Here is a 10,167-nt window from a genome sequence, read left to right as displayed (position 1 = left end):
TGCAGAGATATGTATTTTTCACATACAGTGCAACCCCACCTCCCTTTCTGTTCCTCCTGTTCTTTTTGAACAAGTTATATCCTTCAATTGCTGTATTCCAGTCATGAGAGTCATCCCACCAAGTCTCAGTTATACCTATCAGGTCATAATTTCCCTCTTGTATTAAGAGTTCAAGTTTGTTCTGTTTGTTTCCCATACTCTGGGCATTAGTATATAGACATCGAAGACCATGTGCTTCATAGTCTGGCTTTCTTCCTACATGTGTCTGAAGACTATTATTGGGTGCTATCAGAGCTGTTCTCTCCATTGCAGTGCATGCACCTATGTCCATTGTTACCCCCAACATTACATCTCCCTTCCCCGTAGGATTCAGTTTAAAGCCCTCCTGATGAAGTTCTTCATGCTGTGGCCAAACACATTCTTCCCATCCTTTGTGAGGTGCAACCCGTCCCTAGTCAACAGCCCATCTTCCAGGAAGTATAGCCCATGGTCCCAGAATCCAAATCTCTCTTGTCGGCATCACCTTTGTAGCCAGTCATTCACCCGGAGTATTTTTCGTTCCTTTTCTATCCCTCTTCTAACTACTGGAAGGATGAATGAGAAAACTATCTGGGCCCCAAAGTTCTTGAGTTTCCTTCCCAAAGCTTCAAAGTCTGACGTGATCTCTTCGTAGCTCCGCTTGGCGGTTGCTTTCCTTCAGAGCAGCCCAGACAGGCTGTCTCCAAAATGTATCAATTTGTGAAAGATCATGCAGAGTGGGAGGACAAGGAGGAGGGAGGAGGAAGAAGAGAGGAGGTGGAGGAGCCAAATGTATCAATTTGAGAGAGATCTAGCCACTGGGAGGGGCAGAAGATGAAGAGGGAGGGGGAGGGGGAGGAGGGAGGGAGCTTTGCTGTGAGTCAGCCTCCATTTGCTCATTGTGAAAGAGGTGGTGTTTCTGGAGAGGAGACTAGAAGCTAGAGCAGTGGTCTCCAAAGTGGTGTGCACACACCTGAGGGGGGGGGGCACAAGACGATCCATTGGGGTGTGTGAGTTGCCTGATAATTGAGCAGCCTCCCGATGCCCTGACGAGCTGCCATTGTGTGCAATGATGGTGGTGGTGGCGGCGGCAGCAGGATGGGGCGGGAGCTGAGAGGGAAGCTCCATGGCATTTCTCTCTCAGGTCCAGTCCTATCCTGCCTCTGCTGCGGCCACTGAAAGCAACTGCCCATCTCTGCCAGGCATGGCAGAGGAAGCCTTGAGCCTTCCCGCTCTCCTTTGGCAGAACGAAGCTGAGAAGAAAGCATGCGCTATGACAGCTATCCTAGTGTCTCCCCATGCCTCCCCACCCTTATATAATAGGTTTATTATTCATTCTTGTTTGTTCATTTAAAAATCCACATTTCACTATAGTTATCTCCTGCCCCCCTCCCCCCACGCACACCTTTTCAATTCTCTTTCAACCATTAGTCTGCCCTTACTTTGATTCTGCCTAGGTTTTTTTTTAATAAATAAGTATATAAATTAGGGATGGACGAAAGGGACTTACCTTGTCCCGCAGCTTGCTTCGCGGTGGGGGGGAGGCGCTTCGCTTCTCCCCCCGAAGTTCAGGCCAGGGGGGGAGGCGCCCTGCCTCGCCCGGCTGAAATTCAGGCCGGGGGGGGAGGCGCCCTGCCTCGCCCGGCCGAAATTCAGGCCGGGGAGAAGCGCCCCGTCTCCCTGGCCGCAAAAGAAAAAGTGAAAAAACAAAACAAAAACCCATGATAGGCTACGTAATGATTTACGTAGCCTATCACGGCTAGATTTCCAAAGTCAGCTGTGATAGGCTATGTAAATCGTCACGTAGCCTATCACGGGTGACTTTGAAAAAAAAAAAAAGTGCGTATGCAAATGGCGGCGCCCATGGGCGCCGCCATTTGCGTCCCTTATTTTGGCACGTCTAGTCTACGTAAAGATTTATGTAGACTACGCCGAAAATAAGGGCAATGCAAATAGCGTTCCCTTATTTTTGCCGTAGTCTACGTAAATCTTTACGTAGACTACCCCTGTCCAAATAAGGAACGCAAATGGCGGCGCCCATGGGGCGCCGCCATTTGCGTACGCGTTTTTTTTCCCCCCCAAAGTCACCCGTGATAGGCTACGTGACGATTTACATAGCCTATCACGGCTGACTTTGGAAATCTAGCCGTGATAGGCTACATAAATCGTCACCTAGCCTACGGGTGTGTTGTTGTTTTTTTACTGTACTTTTTTATTTTGTAATGGTGGCGGTGGCAGCCGGTCGGGAGACCGGCCGCCGCCCCCGCCCTCGCCGAACCGCCGCCAGGACCCGCCGCCGGGAGGGGCATTCGCCGAAGGTAAGTCCCATCCCGGGGGGGGGCGGGGGGCCGATGGAGAATTTCCCCAACACTTTCAGGGGGCCGAATGCGTCGGCACTCGGCCTCCCGAAGATTCGTGGAGAAATTCTCCGCCATCCCTAATAGTACTTTCCTTTCCCTGTTCTTGGCTCCCCTCCACCTCCCCTTCTCAGTTCCTGTATTCCTTCCCTTCCCATGTTTGATCTCTTTTCCCTAAAAATAAAACACATTTAAAAAATTAAAAAACTCTTTCTCTTCTGCTAGGATTACAGTTAATCCCCCCCCACTTGTAGTCTAGTGTTTGCTTTTCTTTTGCTCGTGTGTGTGTGTGCTTGTGCTGTGTGGACAAGCAGTGTGTGTCAAATGACTACACACAGTCCACATTTCCAAAAACAGTGAGCAAAGGACTACACACATTAACAGCTATTATTTAAATAATCTAATGCTACGCTGTGTGTTGGAAAGCAATCAAGCCCAATATGAGGCATCTCAGGGGTCTTGGCAGGGGCAGAGGTGGGCAAGGTGCTGCTGTGCCCTCCTGGCAGGGTTGCTGTGTTCCTTCCTGCCTCTGTCAGTCCAGCAGCCAACTGTCGTTGCTCTTCGTTCAAGTCAATGTGCCCACCTGGCAGGGTTGCTGTCTTTGCTTCCTGCCTACCTACCCAGGCAATTCAGGCAAAGAGACCCTGAGGTTATTGACTGTGAATAGGAAAGTAGTACTATTTGCACTTCAAAGAACACTACAGCAGAGTTTAGGGACAGAGACTTCCTCACCACTTCAACACCTAACTTGATTATCCTTTTATGGACTTTGGTTTGAATTTCTGAGAACAGCACATTTACCTATACCTTGCACAAAAACTAGTGGGCCAAACGATCTTGAGATTTGGCAGGTAGGATGACCTCCAGGGGGCCTGTGCGTTCCTCAACTTTCATGCACTTCTGTACAAGCAGTGAAATGTTATACCTCTTTGCTTTGAGAGATTTCCTTGAAAAAATCAAATTTCACCTGTGCTTAGTACAAAAACTGCAATGCATTTACTGCAATGCGTTATATGCGAGGCTGCCTTTGAAAACGGTCCAGAAACTTCAGCTTGTCCAAAATAGGGCAGCAAGATTGTTAACAGGGACTGGCCAACAAGCTCATATTATGCCAGTACTTTTCCAGCTGCACTGGCTGCCAGTCCATTTCTGGGCCAGATTCAAAGTGCCGGTATTAACATTCAAAGCCCTTAATGGCTTGGGGCCAGGTTATCTGAAGTATGTGCCTGCCCAGCCCTTAAGATCTTCCTCGGCGGCCTTCCTCCGTGAGCCCCTGCCAAAGGAAGTGAGGCGGGTGGCTACTTGGAGGAGGGCCTTTTCTGTTGTAGCACCCTGGCTGTGGAATGAGCTCCTTAGTAAGGTTCGCCTGGCACCTACACTGTATTCCTTCTGGTGCCAGGTGAAGACCTTTTTATTTTCCCAGGTATTTTAGCTTTCTAGACGTTTAGCTTTGCTGTTTTAAATCGGCATTTTAAATCTCTGCATTGCTGCTAGGTTTTATTCTGGTTGTATTGTTATATTGTGGTTTTGTTTTTATAGTTTATATTGTTTTACTGTGTGCTTTTTGGTTTTAATTTTTGTGAACTGCACAGAGATCTTTGGCTATTGGGCGGTATAGAAATGAAATGAGTAGAATAAATAAATAAATAAACTAATGGGCCAAACTGTCTCAGATTTGGCAGGTGGGATGCACTCCAGGGGGCTGAGAGTTCCCCTAATTTCATGTATGTATCATGAAAAGTGAAAAAGTTATGGCTGTTTGTATTTTCCCATGCAAGTCAATGGGAAAATGCCAAAAATGGATCTGAGTCGAAGCGGATGGGGTCCAAATCGGTCTGAAGCAAAGCGGGCTCGCTTTGGAGGGTCCGAAGCGGAATCTGAAGCAAAGCGGGTGGCCATGCACATATCCAACATATCCTCTAGAAAATCTCCAAAGTTGCAGTGTTGAGAAAGATCTGCAATATAAGTGGGAATGCCCTCTCCAGGTTGCTGCGTTCGTTTGTGAAATTTAAATCTCTGAACAATAACTGAAGGATTTGGTGAGAAATGCATCTTCACTAATCTTAAAACTTCATCAAATGTCTTAGTTTTGGGTAAGGCAGGAGCAGTGGGGGAACTTATTACGGCAAATGTCTGTGGCCCACAAATAGTTAAGAGCACAGCTTGCTTTTGTTCAGCACTGGCTATCTTGTTTGCCTCAAGATAGAATTTATTTATTTATTTTATTTAAAACATTTGTATCCTGCCCTATATCATTATGATCTCAGGGCGGCATACAGATAAAATCAATTTAAACAGTGTAAAATGGAAGAATGAAAGCCGTTCTGCATAAGAATCCCAGGAAGCAAGTTGACTAACATCAAACTCTTTGATATATCCAAGAGGAGCCATTTTGATTTTAATTCTCTTAAAAACAAAAACACAGGAGTTGCTCACGTTCTTAGCAGTCTAGCTGACTGCTTACCAGTTAGCTGTGTAAATGGATTTACCGTTCTTGCTGCCTGTAGAGCTCTTAGGATTTCACCTTTGTCGCCACAAAATGTTGTGTAGGTAGAAGTAATGAATGCAGAATCAGCAGGCCACAAACACAAGTGTTCTTTAATTCAGCACACACAAAAGTGACAACTTAGCAGACTCTCCACCCACTCTTGCTACTCCCAACTCTACAGGAGCTGCCAAGGTTCAAAAGAATAATTAAGCCATGGTACCCCCTCTAGGATACATAACTGGAACCTATGGCCTGCCAGATATTGTTGGACTCTATGGCCCATCAGCCACAGCCAGTATGGCCAACGGTAAGGGATGATTTGAGTTGTATTATTTATTTATTTTATTTAAAACATTTCTTGGCTGCCTTTCAGGGCAGAAGCCCTCCCAAGGCAGCTTACAGCAATAAAATACATAAAAACAGTTAAAATATTAAAAGTGATAAAAACAATAAAAGCCAACAATAAAACCAGCAGCAATGTTCATAGAATCATAGAATAGTAGGGTTGGAAGGGGCCTACAAGGCCATCGAGTCCAACCCCCTGCTCAATGCAGGAATCCAAGAATGTTAACAGCAGTAACAGCAATAATAGCAGTCATATCAAGAGAGGGTCACAGTAAAATAATATGTTTTCACGGCCTTCTTAAAAGTCTGCAATGACGGAGCATGGTGGACCTCCAATGGCAGCTTGTTCCAAAGGAGTGGGGCCACTGCAGAGAAGGCCCTCTCACGTGTAATCACCCACCTGACTGCTCTCACAGGTGGGCAAATGAGAAGGGCCTCTCTTTCTGATCTTAAAGTGCAGGTGGGCTGATATGGGTGAAGGTGGTCCTTCAAGTAACTTGGCCCCAAACCATTTACGGCTTTAAAGGTCAAAAACAGCACTTTGAATTGGACTCGGAAAGACACTGGTGCAGTATAGGCATTATGTGACCGAATCGTGTTGCCCCCACTAATATGGTAGCATTCTGCACCAGCTGGAGTTTCTGAACCATCTTCAAAGGCAGCCCCTACGTATAGCGCATTACAGTAGTCCAGTCTGGATGTGACTAGTGCGTGGATAACTGAGACAAGATCCGTCCCCTTCAGATAGGGCCGCAGTTGGCTAAACTGGGAAAAAGCTTAGGCTGGTAGTCAAGTAGAGCCACAATTTTGCCACCCCAACTTTAGACCTTTTTTGTTTTCCTTTCCAGGGGGCAGAAGTGAGAATTGCCCAAGGAAAACACAGGGGAAATCCAACATTTTAGCCTGGCTATGACTGAGGAGCAAGCAGCATGTCCACCTAGAAGTAAAAGGCAGCAGCCAAGACAAGAGTCCATGCTCTAACTCAGGTCTTATTTCATGTGAGTTCATAAACATTTATTCCCAGGTAAATGTGCATGTAGGACTGCAACCTGAATAACTTGATTTATAGCTACTTCAATTTGCATTCATGATTTTAAAAAAGACATGGCCACCAAACAAGGGGAAATGTAGGAGCCTCCCCGCCACCCCAGGTAGGAGCTTCGCCCATCACTGAAAACAACACTGGTTACTCCTAGGCGGAGACTGCACAAGACTGCACACAGGACTGCCATATAACCAGAATGCTTATATTACCAGTCCAACTGGTTTTCCAGCATCAGAGCTCCTGGCTGTGTGTGCGCGCTCTTTTCCATTTCAACCTTATTGCTGTGATGTTGGGATCTTGCTTGACATTCTCTATGGCCATGTTGGGAGTGGTTGCTTGCCATCCTATAGTGCCTTTTCCAATAACATCTTATACGCTCTTGGAAAAGGCATCCTATAGTGCCTTTTCCAGTAGCATCTTCACACAGATGGCCACACCAGTTATATCTGCCTTCCACCAAAAAAAAGAAAAAGGAGAGATAGAAGTGCAAGGGGTTTTTAAAGGGAGGAAAGAAGCTGCCATTATAATGTTTCCTTTCTTCCAGGAACCAAGATGGGTGGCAAAGATATATAGGGCTGTCCTCTTCTTCCCTATTGTCACCTGCCTTTTCGCAACATCTTGATTTCGCTACGAAAGAGGCTGTTGTTTTTCTGCCTCTTTCACTGGGATGAGAATTTTGGAGAACTTTCTCAGTGGGCAGGTGTTCAGTGCTTACCTTCCTGTAGTAAGAGTTCAGTTTATTGTTGTAACCACAGGTTCATAACACAGTAAATCCAGTCACATAAAAATAATGCAGCATATATACATCATACATAAAAGCAACAGAAATTAATTACTAAAATGCGAATATAATCATAAAATCCTAAATGTCTAATTGTGGTTACGACTATAATGGAGACAATACTAATACTAAAATTAATCCTAAATGACAATTTGGCAAAGTGTCTAACATGATTAGTAGATACAGTTTTCTTCCTAATTTTAAGAGTCAACAAGGTAAAAATGGCCACTTGGTAGCTAACATAGGGAAGTGCATCCTCCAGCAAATAGTAAACACATTCTGCATGAATTCTGCCCATGAATTTAGCAACAGTCTGCCCCAGTGTTTTACCCAGTACAAGTTGAGTATTGCGCTAATGCGTTACTGCATTATTGCATGATTATAGGATTGCGAAGCAGCAATTCTGTGAAATCACAAATCCAAATTGAGCAGGAGTGCCTTTTCTCCAGAAATTTCCCTACATTCCTGAATTTGTGATCCCACCCTGTACTACTGTATAACCAACACCTCTTCCAATCAGCCTCCTTTCGCCACAGAAATGGCAGGAAAACTTCGTAAGCCCTTAAAACTAAAGTAAGCAACTTCAGCAGCCAGGTAGCGCTACTATGAAATAGTGCAAAGCAAAAATAAACAGGAGAGAAGTGCCAGATATCCAAAACACACAACTGCAAAGGCATGAGAGAGTGAAATCACACTACTGTGAAATAGCGCTACTGCAAAGTAAAAATAAACAGCGGAGAAGGACAGGAGAGCAGCAGGAGGTAGCACCAAGTGCCCTATATCGAAAGCACACAACTGCTAAGTAGTGAAAGAGTGAAACCATGCTATTGTGAAATAGCGCTACTAGAAAATAGTGCTAACTGGTGGGGGGGAAAGCCTATGTCCAAAACGTGTGCTACGCCCAATGGCGTAAAAAAAGGAATGGGGGCAAAAAAGGGACAGCCCCACCCCTTGATTAGGTCACAGCTTGGCCACAGACACACTCTCAGGCATGCCCAGTATGCAGGATTTAATTCAAAGGAATGGGGCACACTACAGCTGAACCGCATGGGAGCTGCAGTTGAGGGAAAAAGATGCAGTAAAACAACTTTGCAAAAATGTGCTGTTTTCAGGGGGAAACTTTGGGATTGCTGTGGAGTGGTAACAATGTCATATGTCATGAGTGACCCTGATTTACTCTTGCTCTACACTAAATCACCCATGTAGATTGGGCCTCAGAAGTAGAAATCTATATTACAGGCAAAAGGTACAAAGTAGTGCAGAGCAAAATGTAGACAACAGCACCACCTCCTGAGAATTAACATGCAGTCCATTTTGCATATTGGGAGAGTATGTGTCTCTCATTCCCACGTTAAGGACAATAGCAAAACCCATGTACATTTGTGCAAGGGGATACTGATTTTAGAGCTGTGCGCAAATGGTCACTCAAATTCTCCACCTTATTTTTGGGTAGAGAAATCTGGCAGATAGTTTCACCGAATTTTTCCAAGGCAAGGTGAAATTCTCAACCATTTCTCACATGCAGGGCTTCCCAGTGGCAGGGCTTGTAGCCCTGCTTCTTTCTTCTTTCGTAAGGGTTTTCCTTGCTGCAACTCCATCAACTGTGTTGGCAGACTGGCCCCCATTTTGCATCCACCAAAATGCAGGTGTGTGTGTGAGTGGTGGAGGTGGGGGGGGCGGTGTTGTGTCTAGCTGCAGGGAAGAGGTAGAGTTAGTGCGGAGTCAAAATCTGTCCTCCACTTTCCTGAAAGTTTTCTTCCCCCATGAAAGAGGCTTCCATTGTTCTGCCTCATTTTCAGGGTGTTTATATATTTCTTTATGGTTTTAATTGTATTGTATAGTTTTAATTGTTCTGAATGCTGTGAACAGCCCAGGGAGCTTCAGCTCTCAGGCAGTATGAACAGGTCACACACACACACACACACACACACTTTTTGAGCTTCCCTAACCACAGCTAGCCACCCAGGCTGTCTGCCCCTCCTGAGCTGAAAGGGTCCTATCGGAAGAATTACCTCATGATGCCTTCCCCGGGGCTGTAACTGAAGTGTAGGAAGCTGAGGAGGCGACAGGCTGCTGGAGAGATGATTGTACAATGAAAAACAGGACACTTGCGTCCAGTCCCTGGCCACCTCCTAAGTAAGGTAAGCCCAAGAAACCCAACCCCAACTCATGAGAATTTCTCCTAAATTTCTTCTGAAAGCAGTTGAATTTCTTTTCGAAAGCAATTTACTTTTCTATCAAATTGAATGAGAATGGTCAGGTGTGGTGTAGTGGCTAGAGTGCTGGACTGGGAGCTGGGGGAGCCGGGTTCTAGTCCCTACTTAGCCATGGAAGCTCACTGGGTGCCTTTGGGCCAGTCACAGACTCTCAGCCCAACCTACCTCACAGGGTTGTTGTTGTGAGGCTAAAATGGAGAGGAGGAGGATCACGTACACCGTCTTGGGTTCCTTAAGGAGGAAAAAAGGCAGGATATAAAATGAATGAATGTAATGTGGGAGAAATTTTTGGCACAACTAGGTTTATTACACAGATGGGAAACAGGGGGAGGAATAAATGCTAACAAACAGAAACCCCAGAACAAGAACAGATTAATGAAAGGCTACATAAAAATCTGTTATTTACAAAATGTACAATTTTACACATACGGTGGTGAGCTAGGGATGGTAGGAGTTGTAGTCCAACACACCTGGAAGGCACCAGGTTGGGGATGGCTGATGTATACACTTTCCTGTTTGATTTTACTAATTAGCAGATATTGCCCCTTACAAGTCATATTTTCATACTGCCTTTGTAACGTTGTACTTAAGAGTGAACTTGTAATGCATTTACTGGCATATAATTTATAATACATCCTTGAGAGCCAAGATAGTGCCAGTATTGAAAGGGAGAGATCTAGATTCTTCAGATCTTGTCTTGCCATGAACCTGGGCAAACATAGGCCAGTCATAGGCTATGTCACAGGGCTCCTGCTGGTGAATAAAAAATGGAGCAACAATTCCAGTGTACATATACTGCCCTGAAGCTGCTTGAAGTACCAGATATCAACATGAGAAATAAGAACTACATGAATTTGGTATGGTTTCTGTTATACAATCACTAACATATCAGACTTCGTAATACATTTATTAGGCAC

The sequence above is a fragment of the Heloderma suspectum genome, chromosome 3 (genome assembly GCF_057233095.1).
Source record: "Heloderma suspectum isolate Gila_16-S chromosome 3, 16-S_ref, whole genome shotgun sequence".
Lineage (NCBI taxonomy): Eukaryota > Metazoa > Chordata > Lepidosauria > Squamata > Helodermatidae > Heloderma > Heloderma suspectum.
Note: the sequence above shows the minus strand (reverse complement) of the source record.